The sequence below is a fragment of the Uloborus diversus genome, chromosome 3, assembly GCF_026930045.1.
Source record: "Uloborus diversus isolate 005 chromosome 3, Udiv.v.3.1, whole genome shotgun sequence".
Lineage (NCBI taxonomy): Eukaryota > Metazoa > Arthropoda > Arachnida > Araneae > Uloboridae > Uloborus > Uloborus diversus.
Window position 1 is genome coordinate 96,757,862 of NC_072733.1, and position 16,041 is coordinate 96,773,902.

The 16,041-nt window shown below is 33.0% G+C and overlaps 2 protein-coding genes across 3 annotated transcripts in view; one reads left to right on the top strand and one right to left on the bottom strand.

Annotated features, from left to right (window-relative positions):
* Positions 1–16,041, bottom strand: part of LOC129218280 (muscle-specific protein 20-like) — a 122,853-nt gene that overhangs the window by 98,373 nt on the left and 8,439 nt on the right. The window lies entirely within an intron of this gene.
* LOC129218279 (organic cation transporter protein-like) overlaps positions 1–16,041 on the top strand; it is a 230,253-nt gene that overhangs the window by 58,702 nt on the left and 155,510 nt on the right. The gene's annotated exons all lie outside the window — the stretch shown is intronic.

Genomic DNA, 16,041 nt, shown 5'->3' on the forward strand with positions numbered 1-16,041 from the left:
CCTCATTTGATTTTTGATTAAGGTGTAAAAAGAATTAACCTCTAATTCCTAGCAGTGAGACAATTTGCCAATCCGACTCCTTCTAAAGCGTTGTTCATGGTGAAAGAAATTTAAAGTTTTTTGATTATTCCTAAACGTATACAAGAACGCCAAGAACTTAAATTTTACGGAGGGCAGAAATTCTCCGTTTGCCGAATAGAACTCTTAATTTCGCCAAATTATGATAATTTTGCCGAATGGAACACCAAATATTGCCGAATGGATCTCCAAATTTCGCCGAGTGATGTTAATTTTGTCGAATAGAACTCCAAATTTTGCCGAATGATGATAATTTTGCCAAACCGTCAGACAAAATTTGCTGAATAAGGAAATTTTTGGGAGGTCCCAGTGACGTCCCATGTGCCCCTGAATTTATATGAAAAATTGGACAGATCGTAAATATTGCTGAAACTGAGTGTAAAAATTCTTTTGAAAAATGAAAATAATATTAATACACATTATTTTCCTTTTCCAATTATTAATTTTAATTTTTTAACCTCATTATAGCACGTGTTTGTAATTTGCACATCCATTGATTCCATCTCCGACCGTTGTATTATTTCATCATTTATTCCTTATTCTAACTGATAAAAATAAGTAAATAAATAATCTCACGTCATTTAATATCAGAAAATCATTATTGATGAAGATAAGGTATTATAAATTGTTCATTACAATACGGTACAATTAATTGAATTTGTGATTTGTCTCTCATGAAAAAGTAGATCCCTATTTTAGATTTTTCTCGGAATTCATTCTCCACTTAAAATAATGTTCATTTAATCAATTTAAGGAACAACTGTTTGGTAAATTTTGTATCAATAGCCTTACAGATAAATTAAATTTCTTATTTATTTCACAAATAAAATAATTAAAAAAAACAGTAAAAGAAAAAGATTTGTCTTGCTATTAATTTCAATGACTTTAAATGGAACTTATTTGACTAAAAAATATTTTTATTGAAATATCTTTCTATGAAAATTGCTCATTTTAAAGGAAAATTCAATAAAATCATATTTTTTCATGTATCGATAATCAAGAGCAAAAAGGCAGAAAATGACATTTTTTTCAAAGATGTGGGAAGTGCATTGATTGGAAAGTAACTAGAAAAGCAATTAGAAACAATCGCTACTTACTTATCAGCATAAATTATGTTATATGCAATTGAGATAATATAGTTTTCCAGACATTATTTGATGGCATTGCATCTGGTAAGTTTTGAATATGCATCCTTATTTATGCAGAACAAAGTTCATCAAACTTATAGGTGAATTCGTACAGTTTCTAGGCAGTGCCAAATGGTATGCTGTATATCATACCTAAATAAATAAAGTAGTTTTTATGTGTATATGTTTTTTCTTCAAGCTTTGCTTGGAGGGACTTCGGTACAGAGAACCGAAAGAGATCTCCGTTCGAATTTTAAAAATAGAGACATAAAACTACCCTTTTCAAATGAAGAAATTACCGTATTATTTCGAGTTGCGTAATAGTGAAAACCGCTTAAAAAATTTCTCAGATAAAGTTTGCTCCCAATGTCAAGTTCAAAACATCTAACTTAATTAGAACGGGAGTACTGAGCGTTTTTAAGACAGCTAGAAAATTGATTGACATCTGCGCCAGTTTTAATCAGCATGAAAAGATAACCAACTTGAAGGTGAATTAAATTGAATTTATTTTCTTCATTTTAACAGAGTTGTATATTCAGTAAATAATGAAATATTGGAAGATTTTTTCGAAAAATTAAATTAACACTTACTTTTTTTTTCGAAAGCATGGTTTATATTGAACTAACTGTGAAGCTACCAATATTAAATATCGGAAAAAATATATTTTATGATTTGCGATTCCGTTTTTCCCCAAACGAAGTTTGGAAATTCCTTTTTATTATACAATGTAATTTATTATTCATATCATTTACTAAGGGTTATAAACATTATTCCCTGATACAATGCGGATAAAATAATGATCGGTCCAACTGATGCAGCGCGGGGCGAATAAACCACCAGTTGTAGGAATGAACTCGATCTAAACACCGTCAAAATAAGCGCAAAATGTCTTCTTTATAACCTTGAGATTGTCGAAGTGATGCAAAACTATAATTTAGGTTAATTGAAATTCAACTATTATAGTCTGTTGGTTGCGAGAAAAAAGAAATTTTCATTGAACTATTTTGCAAATATAAAATTTACTTAATGTTCTTTGTTTACTTTATTAAATGATGCTGTTTTAGCCAGGTGAAAATGAAATTTCAACATGCAACGGAATCAAGCGGAAGTGAAGTCATTAATCGACAACAAACATCAGTTATATTTATACACCTTGCTTACGGTGATATTTTAATTTTACTGAGAAATCAATGACTTTTTATTTCATTTGCCCTAAGTAAGACGTTTACCTTAAAAGTTTACTGTCTTTGCAAATGGAAGATCGGACCACATAATCCATTTCGTCGTGGCTAGTGAAATTCCTTCTCTGTAGTTTTATATAATTATTCTGTTTTTTTTTTTTTTTTTTTTTTTTTTTGTGTAAATAGTGTTTATTTTCACTGATTTTTTCAATCAATTAATTAATAACTGTTTTATTTATTTACATATTTAGAGAATCATGGGGCGGGATACAAGATGACGTCCTTATCAATTTTAATTTTTCACGAGAGCAAGAAATATCAACTGCTACTTTGTCATTTGAATTTCTTGAGATTAATGTTCATTTATTAAAGTTGCGTGATAACATAAAATTGATTTTAAACTTATTAAGTCATAGACTTATCGAGTCATTATTAAAAAGATGAAATTATTCATCACCTCACCCTTTATACGGGGCAAGATAACGATTTCGTTTAAGATAATATGAAGCAAATATATTTGTAGTAATGGAGCATGCATAATTACAACTTTTGCGTAACACCTAAAAAATAACATATCAGTAAACGATGCTAAGGAGCTGAAAAATATGTTTTTCCATAACTGATTCGTTTATTATATGTAATACACAATAGTTTGAGATCTTGTGTCCCCCCCCCCCCCCCCACCGAGAAGGGTTTGATCGAGGGTTTGACGGGGAAAACGTTTTCAGTGATCCGAAAAATGCAAAATCGAATGTTTGCAATCGATGAGTAGTGTACGTTGGAAAACCTACCACGGCCATAGAATTTTCTTTGCTATAGATTATGAGTTCGTCATCTTGGCCGAAGTGGCAGAGATTTGCGAACTGTAATCCTTATATATTACTTCTGTAGCCTGTTTTTAGTCGCTACGCGAGATCTTCCTCATTTCTTGATCGTTTTCTTTGATTTATCCCTCATTTTAAAGCTTATCGTGCAGGATAATGACGAAAAATAGACCCACGGTTTAAAAATTGTTTTTTTTTTTTTTTCTGTCATAAAAACCTCTTTTAAAGCACTGGACTGACGTTTTCGGTTAAATTTATAAGTTTCACTTGCTGTGTGACTGACAGAACTGAATAGCTCGATCCGTAAAGCGTTCGACTGGTAACCAGAAGAATGAGTGTTCGGGTCCAGCCCGGACTAGAGTGCCTTGAATGATCAGAGTGACGACAAGCACACCCCCCCTTGAGAAGCGGGGAAGCGCATCTGTTCGCCGTAGGGCATCTTGACGAAAGTCTCGTAGACTTAACATAGGGAATTTGGATGGGTCTCAGAAAAACGCTTTTTTTTTGTGAATAATCAGTTTTGTACCGACATTTCACCTTATGTCTCAAGTGCATAAATGTATAGGATATCACTTTTTATCATTTTTGGAACTCTAAGCGAGAAATTGATTTAATTATAGAACATTGATCTTGGGATTTTGGATTCCGATAGTGTTGGCGGACTTTTTGGATTCACTAACGTTGCGGTAACCATTCTCCGCTTCAGGAGCGTTTGGTTTTCGGGTTTTAAAAGTTAGTTTTGCTTGTAAATGGGTTTCATCCCGTAATATTTTTACTCAAATGAAATAATTATCTGAGAATAAAATGCATCTTGTTTGTAAGAAAAAGAAGTATATATTAGTTATTATATGGAAACTATTTAAAGTTTATTCTATGAAGCTGCTTATTATTTATGATTCATTATAGAGAAAATTGAAACTGGTGCACATTTTTATTGTTTACACACAGAAACCATAAAGGGGGGGGGATATGAAACTCAATTCCAATAACTCACAGTGTGAATGTTCAAAATTAAATAAGTTTAAAATTAATTTAAGTCATTCATATTCATAGCGTGGGGTATATCCTAAAGTATGCAAATTCAACTCAGTATTTTTCATACTGTTTCGAAAAAAAACTCAAGGAATTAATATCTTTTCACGAAATTAATTAATGTATCATTAAACCACCATTTCGTAAAACATTCAACTTTACGCAAATTTGCAGTTACCTAGTTGTAGTATTCAGCTGACGATATACTTATTATTATTTTTTTCTAAATTCTTCGAAAATAAAAGTTTTTTTTTTTTTTTTACCAAGAAGACTCATTTTTAACCCCCCGACAAACAATAGAAGGGGGTTATAAGTTTGACTTGTCTCCTTGTCTGTGTAATTGTGTATCTCTGTGGTGTCTGTGGCACTCTAGCGTCTAAACGGATGGACCGATTTTGAAAAAAAAAAAAAAAATGTTCGAAAGGAGAGCTGTTCGAGAGTGTTCTTAGGTAGGTTGCATCTTTGGATGACATTAATTAACGAAGATATTAATTAAACCCGTCTAAAAAGTTTTTTGCAATTTCTGCAGTGAAAACATAGTTAATTTTTTTTTTTTTAATTTAATACCAAAATAAAGAGAATTTTTTTCCGCATCTGATAGAATGTGTTTGGAACTTCCATATTTCATAGAATTTGAAATATAACGTTTTTTAAAAGCAGATTTTAATAACGACTAAGCCTTTATTCACGCGATTGATAAACGAATTCATTGTTGGCTGACAAGGAAATTAAAAGCAATGATTTAAAATGATATTTGAATATGATTCCAGTTTCTGTTCAATAGCAAATAAAATACTTGACATTGATTTTTAATAAAATAAGGCTTTTAAAAGGATTTTCATTTTTCCCTCTTGATTCTACAGTTGCGACTCAGTCGGGGGTTTTTAAAATTTTTAAAGTAATGGTCTTCTTTTCTGATTCGTTTCTCTTGTGAAAGTTGAAATTTATCATTTACTTTGTTTTCATTCACGCACACATAATATGTAAAGAAAATGGTGATGTCGCTTATCATTTTCAATTCGTTTTTCTTAGAAATTTTATGTATGTATTTGTTTTTGGTGGATACGTGAAAAGAAAGAATGGAGAGAAACTCAGTAGCCTCTGCGAAATGCTTCAGAAACTGAAGTCACGTCTGCTGCCAAAACGGCGATAACGATTCACACTTGGTGGCTAATCGCCAAACGGTCAAAATTTTCTCTCGTCGCATCTGGACGAAAGTTGCGGCCGCGCTTGTTCGGGGGGAAAAAACACCGCTGTTGTCGCCACTCTGTTCTCAAGGCACTCTAGCCCGGACGATCTGCATCGAAGAAGTAGACAAATATCGCGCATAACATGAACTCTTAAAAATACTTAATAGCATAAGTTAAGCAATAAAATAAATGTGATGGTAACGCTCCTTGCTCTTACGGAAACTTGATGCAACCTGTGGCTAAAATGAATCTTAATTGTAAGTTTTTTTTTTTTTTAAAGCTTTGGCTCTGGTCAGAACACTAAAGCATGATGTAAGTGAAAATATCCGTTTCAGGTTTAAGATTTCAGACTACAAAGGAATAATATTTTGTTCAGAAAAAAAATCGTATACTGAAATGTAGATTCTTCTAATGACAGTTTTTGATCTTTTGTACAGATAAAAAACTTGCTCCCCAAATTGAAATCACGCTTTTCATTTAGTTAACCTATGAATATTTATTAGACTGTACACTGCTTCTGGGTTATTTTGAATATTCAGTGACAGCTTAAATGCTGAATGGGCTGCTCTGCATCCATCCAGTAAAATTACTGCAATGCCAAATGATGCACCGGATAATGCAATGTCATCATTAGATCATATTTCGGCAAGAATTGGCAAAATGAGAAATGTTTTGCTAGTCTCACATGGTGCATCCCCCCCTCCCCCGAAAAAAAATGCACCTTGACCCGCCGAACCTGCTAGAGGTGTAATCGGAATGTTACTATCCAGATTTTTTTCTTTTTTTTCCTTCCATTCTTTAATCGCGAATTTCCCAATTATCAAAATACCCCTGCAAAAGAATCAAAGAGCGAAACTGAAAATCATTGCAAAAGCCTTGCTTAAATTATTCCAACATTTTATTTGTTAACAAATAGCAGATGGCAACAAATAAAAGTTTTAAATCTTTGAGAGTTTTTCGATGTTTATCCAAAGCATCGCGTCATTTTGACACTTGGTAGTCAAAAAAAAAAAATCTAGATAGAGACACACTAACTACCTATCGGTATGATATATATACATTACAACCTATTCTCATACCTGCCAAATACACATAAAAATTTCATAAAAAATCGGTCGAGCCGTTTCGGAGGGGTTAAAACACAAACACCGTGACATAATAGCTTTATGTATTAGATTTTTTGACCTTTTTTTTAAATTTCTTTTATTTGATGTCTAAAATACCTATATTCCCAAAATTTACTCCTTCTAACCCCCCTCCCCCCGTTTCCATTTTTTAATCGCAAATCTCCCAATTATCAAAATATTTCCGCAAAAGAATCACAGAGCGAAACTGAAAACCATTGCAAAAAGTCTTGCTTAAATTAGTTTCTAACATTTTATTTGTTATAAATATTAAATGACAATAAATAGAATTTTAAATCATTGAGAGTTTCCGAAGCGCCATCTAGTGGGGTCGTGTTCCGATATTTTGCTGGAGCGTAGCGAAAACAATTCTAAAAAAGGAATTCCTAATTACCTAGCGATATGAAATATACTTTATGTCCTATTCTCATACCTAATAAAAACACATAAAAAATTTCATGAAAATCGGTCCAGCCGTTTCGGAGGAGTTCAATAACTAACAGCGTGACAGGAGATTTTTGTATATTAGATTTTGTTGCGAGTCAAAAATTATTTTTGTTATTATTAATTAATAAAGTTCTTGTTATTAACATTTTAAATACTAATTGAGACCTACTAATATTCGATGCAGTATTTATTTGCTTAATATTAAGCTTATTTCTATTTCAAATGCTTTTGTACAGTTAATCAAGTGCATACGGGACAAAGTGGATGGGGCAAAGTGAAATAGTTAATTTCGCGTACTTCTTCGAGTATTAATTAAATTACTTAAGTATTCCTTTTTTAAGTTACGTATTCCTTATAGTCCATTTCATTTACCTGTTCAAACTTTTATAAAACCACTTATGTATTCACCAATTAGTTGTTTCATTTGCATTCTTCCAATTAAAAATTCACTTCTTTATTCATTTATTTTCTTATTCATTCACTATTTTATTCATTCACTTAAGTTATTAACTTATTTATCTATTTATTTATTCGTTTATTGTTTCATTTTATTTTCATTTATTCATCCATTCTTTTATTTCATCAAAAATATCTTTAACAATCGAATAGAAAATATTTCATTAGAAAAATATTTTATTTTTCACTTTGCCAAGTGGAAAAAAGAAGGGAAAAATTTCCACCTTTTTTTTTTTTTTTTAAGTTACAAATTTACTGTCAAAAATAAAAAATGTTTCAATGAAAGTTTTATTACAAATATATTGTTCTTTCCTTATGTCCCGTAAATTTCAAAAGAAAAAAATTCCAATTTGTTCATTTTGGAAAAAAGTAAGTAATATTAACTATTTCCCTTTGCCCCACATTCCCCTGCTTACCTATTTCATATTCGTGACTTGACAGTAAGAAGATAATTCAAAAATTTATATTTAATGCCAAGATTTTAGCTTAAAAACTACTAAACTGGTTGAAAAATTAACATCACTTGTCGCCATTTATTTCAAAATTCTTTTATTTTAAAGTCTTGGCAGCAGTTCATGCATTTCAGGTTAAAATATGAGTGAAATGCAGGAAGATATGTATAAATGTGTGAATGGTAAAAGAGATTTCTTTGGCAAACCTCGAATGTATAAAAATAGCCTTCCACGTAAAAAAAGAGTCCTGTAGGTATTCCAAAGATTTTTCATCATTATCAAAAGTTTTAACTGTGTATAATTTATTTTCCTTTCTGTGCCTGACAGAAAACGACTGTCAATTCTCAACTTTCTTCAAGCTCTTAAACTTTCTGATCCCGGCTTTAAAGAATGGCACTTCTACTTTGACATTGAAGGCAGTTGAAAAAAAACCAGCGCCTAAGGGGCATTAAAACTTCAAACCGAGACGCTTGACATAACAGAGGAAGTAGTTTTTTAGTCGGAACCAACATTTCATACTTATGTGTTTGTTTTCAATTGAGAAACAATAACCCCTTATTCATTCATTGTAGTTTCACACTTCTTCGTGTACAACTACTGAGCAAAAAAAAAAGAGTGAAGAAGTGAATTTTATTGCTTTTAAGATGTTCTTACTTTTCTCGGTATCAAGTTTCTTTTCATTTACAGTACAACTTCGTTTATCTGGACTAACCGGAACTAAAGGCAGCACAGAGAAACGAAAATGTGGATAATCTAGGTAATTTGGATACCGTAAACGCGGGCTACTTCGGCCCACATTTTGTAACTTTCTCATCTTATTCTCAATAATTTTGTAACTATTCATACTTCCAAGCTGTATAAACCTGTTTTGCAGAGCTAGAGGTCTCTTAATTTGATTTTGAAATATTGATCACTTTGTTTCAAGATATTACAATTTTTAATTGTTTTTAATTTGGGCCAGTGTTACCCTTGCCTTTTGGGTTTCTTTGGCCCAAAGTGATTTTCCCTATTTAAAATAATTGTAGAACTCTCTTGAGCCAAAGAAAGACGTGTGTTCACATGGAAAAAATTTTATTTGAAAGAGAGAAAATTTTTTTTTTTTTTTTTTTGACAAGTTTGAGTCACACATTTTTGTTTTCAGGAAAATTAATTTTTTTTAAATTGTGTGTGCATACCGAATTATTGTCTCAGACGTTACCGACGGAAAACAGTCATCTTTTCAACAGTTTTCGGAGGTTAAATAATTTTGTTAAAATAACACCATTCGTGAAACAAAGAGTCCTAAATTTTCTGTCACCTCCTTAACTTTTTGTTGCGTTCTATGCTCTGAACATTAGCTCCTTCTACTGTCGCATGAACATTTATCCCTGGAAACCCGAGCTCATTCCATTCCACAATAACAAAATTCCGTAAACTTTCCAACAAATTTAACATTTAGCAAAATTTGTAAGAAGTAGACGTAACTGAATCAACGTTTTCTAAACCTGCAGCAACTTTTAGCTCCTCTTTATCTTCCATAATAAAAGTCATGTAACTGAATCCTAATGATTTGAGTCTATAATCGCTCTCTTAATCCGTTGATGAAAATTCGTGTTTTTGTGTTTTTCCTGTTTGAAGCTTTCCTTCTCTCTTCCAAATCTCTCTGGCGGATTTTTTCAAGTTTTTATGCTGGGCCAAAGTAGGTCGTTATTTTTAGGCTAGGAAATAGTTGTTATTGTAAAATTTTTCAGATAAAAATCTTAGCAGAAATGAGAAGTGCAACTATGCCACTGCATGAAGTATCGAATAGTGTTCATAAATAGGTACTTTACAAACTCTTAGCTGTTATAGAACTGCTTCTACAGGTAAGTCTCAGAGGTTATAAAGACATTTGTTAGCACAAGAAACACAAAACCAGAAGTGTTGCTCCTTGTGCTTGGAACTACTTGGTATACATTACTGAGTCCTTGAGGCTGCTCTCTAACGGATTCGGTCAAAATAAGTTTCAAAATTTCTTCCTGGTAGGTTTACAGAGAATGTTGTATCTTTTTTTTTATTTGGGCCAAAGAAAGACCCTAGGGCCAAAGTAGCCCGAGTTTACGGTACTATGCAAATGAAATCCTTATTAATAGGCATAAACATTCCGTTTCATGGATTTTCTGGCTTTCGCAAAAACCTTCTCTCTATGTGAATTCCTGAACATCAAAGGAACTTTGCCAAATTTGGCAAATATCCGACGTAAACTGTGGATTTGTGTTAATACACACAAACATATAGACTAGCTTCGCTGCCCGACTCTGCACAGTCTACCTCAAAAATAAAAGTTGCGTCCAGTGACGCATGTTCAACAATCAGGTTTAAATGAAAGAAAAAAAAAATAAAGTGAAAGAATTTTCCATCAACGGGTTTGGATTCTTTTAAGATATCAAAAATTCAGTCATTGTTATTAATAGGGAACCTAAATATTCCGTTTCACTTATTTTCTGGCGAAATACCACCCGCATGAGTACGAAACCACCTCGGTGGAAATTTCTGCACATCAAAAGTCCTCTGTGCCAAATTTAGCGAAGATCTGACTTAAACTGGATTCGTATAAGGAAAACGCAAACACATACACCCACTTACAGCCATTTTCATACATATATTTTATGTAAATATGGAATTTAAAAACCAATTTAAAAAAAAGTTTACAAAAGCCGATTTCTCAAGAGACCTTTGTGTGCCTGGAAAATCCCCTCTCCAGCTCCGAAAAAAGAAATTCCCCGTTTACATGTATCGGGTACAATGGTACCCGAGAAAGCAGTTTTTACCCAGCATCCTTAGCAGTTATACCCAGCAAGTAGACGAACTTGTTTCGCGTAATGCCTTTTGGGTAAAAACTCCGCATTTACTCCAAAAGGAAACAGGGGTAAGAAAAATCCACATTTACCCGGTAAATAACCGAAATGCGGTTAAAAGCAGGTTATTTTCGGGGTTGGAAGTGTCCATGTAAACGCGGCAAAAGTTGATCCAGATAGTTCGAATCAATAAAGGTCGAAAAAGCGATTTGACTGAATGAGAACTGTTTACCGCAAGCACCAGTTTAAATCCAATGTTAATTTTACTACAGATCTTAGATTAACCTTTAGATTGACCTTTGAAAAAATACTTTTCTTACCCTTCCTCTTCTAGTCCAAGTATCAACTTTTGTTTCAAGCGTTTACACATTGAAAAATGCAAAATAATCTGATTTCCTTTCGCTTTCAACTGGTAAAAGATTTAAGCAATAGAATAACAGTTGGTTTTTAAAAATGTTCATACGAAGCCATTTACACCAAAGAAAGGTTTACTGTAGTAGGGGAGTGGTGTCCTACAAAGGAACAATCACTCAAAGTTGAGCAAGTTCTGGAAAAATTATTACAAAGTGCACAGTAGAAGTTAAGGTAATCTATTGTTCTCTAAATCAGTGGTTCCCAACTTTTTTCACATCGCGACCCACTTTTCACCAACTAAAGAACCCGCGACCTCCTAAGTGTCACCCATACGTACATACGTATGTATGTTTGTGTGTGTGCACAGGCATAGCGCATATTTTACATAACTCAAGGTTCTTAGGGATTGCAATACCGGACCAAAAATTCAATACCGGTATTCGGTATTTTTAAATGGTGATACCGGAATACCGGTATTAATACCAGCATTTGAAATTTCTCAAAAATTGCTTGAAAACATATTGTTTCGTTGCCACATTTCAATATATTGTACAAAAATTATATTATTATCAAAATCTATTGTGAACAAATATAAAATGAAGGAACAAGTGCCATAATAAAAAATCAATGCTAGTAAAAACATAATGCATCTATTGAATTGTCTCTTAGCCTGGAACTCATTTAATTGCTCAACTTTCCTACAGTTGAAACTACTCTTCTGAATTCCCGCTGGTCGGTGGTACTATTAACAACGCGTGATACACCTCATCTAATTTAATTGCCTAAAAGTATTTCATCTTCAAAAAAATTCGGTCTGTTGCATGTCATTTTTGGATAAACCCTTTTGTGTGTGTGTGTGTGTGTGTGGGTGTGTTTCTTTCGTATTGTGTGTATTTTTATTATTTTTTTAATTTAAAGCTAGTTGAAATTTCTTTCCTGAGAGACGATACTTTTCCATTTTTAACATCATTTTCTCTTGAACAGGAGAGGTTTGTGTTTACTTTTTATTAGCCCTTTGGTTTGATATTTACGATCAACTTGATTAAATTTGATCTTGTTGGTTTCTCTTATTCGTTTTAGCTTTCTTTTCAAAATTCTTTGCAATAATAATTATGTAAATATCTGAAAATTTTTTGAATTCGTGAATCATATTTATGTTTTTCCTCTATGCAAATTTTCAAGGCAATATATAATTTCAAGTCAAGTTCATTCTTGTCAAGTATGAAGCCAAATAGCGAGACGGCACAACAAATCATTACTGGTGCCAACAAATTACCATTTGTAATGCTGACAAAAAAGTTTTTGTCAAAATTTAGTACAGTTGAGACAAATATTTAAGAAAAAAATCATCATAAAGTATTCTTGCAATCGATGATTTGAATAAATTGTTCATTAGACAAAGCAGGGAGTGGGGCATTCAAAAATACACTTGAAATTAACTTTCCCAAAAGGGAAAATGAGCGATCAGGGAAATAGAAAAAAAAATACATGGTGCACAAAATACTTTTTTTAAATGATATTCTTTTTGTTCATGCTTTTGAAGCTAAATTTTTACATCAATAGATTGATTTCGGTTCTCTATTATGGGAAAATAAATGTACATTTAAAATATAAGTAGATGTTTAATAAGTGAAATTGGAAATTCTTGAATTAAAACTATTTATTATTTTCAGCTAATACCGAAAATACCGGTATTTGGAATACCGGTATACCGGTATTGCAATCCTTAAAGCTGCTTGAGATATATTTTCAATCTTAATGGTTATTTTTTTATTTCTACAATGATTGCAGAAATAAAAAAAGAGATAGTCTCGATAATGTTAACATACGTTTCGGTAATTTCAAATTTCTTGCGTCCTAGCAGTGGCGAATGCAGGATTTGGTTTTCTCTAACGTTCAATGAAGATAATGAAGGCATTTTCTTTTAACAAGGCAGTCGCGAAGACAGAAAATTGGGAGGGGGTGAGGGGCGTTTGGAAGATCTTCAATTTCTTTTCCAAACAGAGATAACAAGATAGAGAAAGTCCTGGTTTATGCTTGGAGGAGGGGGAGGAGGAGGTGTCATTACTAGCATATGAGCAATCAAAGTATGAGAATTGCGTTATTGAAGTGGAGATAGTGAATTAACAATATGGATGTACAGTCGTAAGTGTAACATTTGCGATGGTCCTCCCCCGGAAATTGCAGTTAACGTGATCTCTGGCGAAGTTCGGAGGAGAGGAGGTTCAGTAACTTCTAGGAACGGTTCCAATTCTGAGACTGCCTTTAAAATATCTTGAAATCCTAAAAATGAAGTTTTAGATGATTTTTAAGGATGGGGAAGGAGGAAGATAGATCGGAGATGATCTCTAATTTTTCGAAAATTATCTGTCCTAAATAAGCTCAGTTGTAGACTATCTTCATTGATGTTTAGGGAAAAAAAGGGGTTTTGGGCGAGCTTTCCCCGGAAAATTCTTGAATTTGAGGTTCTAAAAACGCAATTATAGGCAATCTTTGTAAATGCTAGGGAAAAGGTTTGGATTCGGAGCACCTCTCTCTCTTTCACTACCCCCCCCCCACACACACACAGATTTTTTTCTTTTCGGAATTGAAGTTCCAAAAACGAATTTAGATCAGTTTTAATGATGTGGGAAGAGTATTTCGAGTGCTCCTAAGATAATTTTTCGAATTTTAAGTCCAAAAAACAGAATAGTAGGTTATCTTTAATGACAAGGGGAAATGTTCGAACACTCGCACCCAGAAATTTAGGGAAAGAGTGGGTACAGTGAGACATGAAATTTCATTTGCATTTTTTATCATTGAAACACAGAAATTAAATTCTTTCAAATGGTACAATGTTTGTCACTGTAAACAAGTGTTATAAGAGTGGATCTTGTAAAAACTTCTCACAAACGTGGGAAGAAAGAAAAAAAAAATGCACGTATGTCTCACTGTTCCCCTGGTCAGTGGGAACAATGAGACACATTTTTTGGATCAGGGAATTTTGGTATGAGCTATCGGCAAGGCAACTTTCATGTCATCTTGACAGAAAACTCAGGAGTCACATCTACCTCGTATTTGTTTGGGACTGAGGTAGTAAAATTTTGATTAGTCTGTATTAGTAAATTGGCTTAAAGTGTCTTCTTTCCAGTCTGTATCAGAAAATATCCAAAATAGCTTATCTGACTTCCTTTTTTCTAGACATATTGAAGTTTTTAATCGTGGATAAATATTATTACATTTATCATATTGCAATGAAATTATTTAAAAAAATAATTTAAATGGAATTAGTATGTAGTAAAAGTATTTATCTGATATTATGCAGCAATAAAAACCGTAATTCTATTTAAGAATCTTTATTTTATTGATGCAGGGCTTTCAAATTTATGTAATTATTATTTGTACCAGCAGGTTAGTTTTTGTTAAATTTAATTTAATGTATAATTTATCCACTTTCAATATAAAAGGGTTATGGGAGCAGTGAGCAAAGCATTAATGGTGTTTCACTGTTCCTGTCTGACTGTTCCCTCATTGAAAAATATAAACTCAATGGTTGCCATTCTCAGGCAAAGAAAATTAGCATCGTTCTACTGCTAAAATGAACGTTAGTTAATAAGTTAATATTAGATTAATAACACTAGTTCTTCTTCTCCTGGATTCGCCATTGCGCTCAAGTACTGATGCTACTCTAAAATGATTTTTCCCCTACGCATTTCAATTTTTCAACTATGCAATGACATTTTTTAAATGTAGGGATAATGTCGCGACGCCCTAAGAAATGCTTCGCGACCCACAGGTTGCGAACCCCTGTTCTAAGTTATGACAAAATGTTAGCGGACTGTTTCCTTGAGGAGTATTGTCCACAGACCGCCTCAAAGGGCCGAGAAAACAAATTATGTACACGGACGAGAGACAAAAGCTTTTGTCATTATTGTTGGCGCAAACATAAATTAGATCTTTCTTCTCTCTCATTGCTGAGCCTAATATAGAATGTAAGATGTAAGTAGCGATAATATTTAAACCGTATACTTGCAGAAAAGTTTTTGTGTAAAAAAAAAAAACTGCATGTTGCTGTAAGTTCAAGAATTAGGTAGCTAAAGTTAAATCTGCGACCGAAATTTGCTTACTGTTCTATTACTGATCAGATGGATAGATCAATCCAGTTTCTCGTAAATGAATAGGTTTATCAGCTGTTTGGAGAGCCAGCTGCTTCCTCGCAAGTTAAGAATTAAAAGTTTATAATTATTTCAAAATCGTTTACTCACAGCAATTCAAATGCATTTGAGGCAGTGAGAAGCGAGGGGATGTTGGGCATTTTCAAGTTCTGAGTCAGACGCGTTTAAAGATAACATCCTAGGTAGGCTTTCATTGACTTTTTTCCCTAAATTATGCCCTATAACAGCACTTATCAGGGCTACTAGTACCATCTCTTGCCCCCAGACGGAGGAGAGGTTCACCTATCATTTGCGCTGGTTAGCTCCAAATTTTTAAGTTCGGCACTTACATCCCTTTGCTTCTGACTGCCTCATTCGTTCTTTGTAGAAATAAGATGTTCAGAAACTGAATCGTACGTTTTAGAAGGATATTATCACATCAAACGAACTAAGAATATCCTTTCTCCCTGCTGTAATTATTCGTTTTACCTCGCCCTTATTAGCCACTTGCCGATTTTCCATCCGAAACTTGGACAGTATCGATAACAAATTTTTCTCAATTTTATGATGATTCAGATAAAACAAATAACTATCTGTTAATATCACAGAAACTAAGTATTACTCTAAAAAAGAATCTGAACTAAACATGCAATGCACAATTCAAATCAAATCTCAATTATTGATAAAAAAAACTCCAAACCAAATATTCGGGGTGAGATGCCAATCTCAGGCATCGTTCTCCCATTTCAGTAAATGCAATGGTAATAGATTAAAAAAAAAAAAAACTTGTACCATAAAAATCTTTAAACTGGAAGCACTGCTGTCTT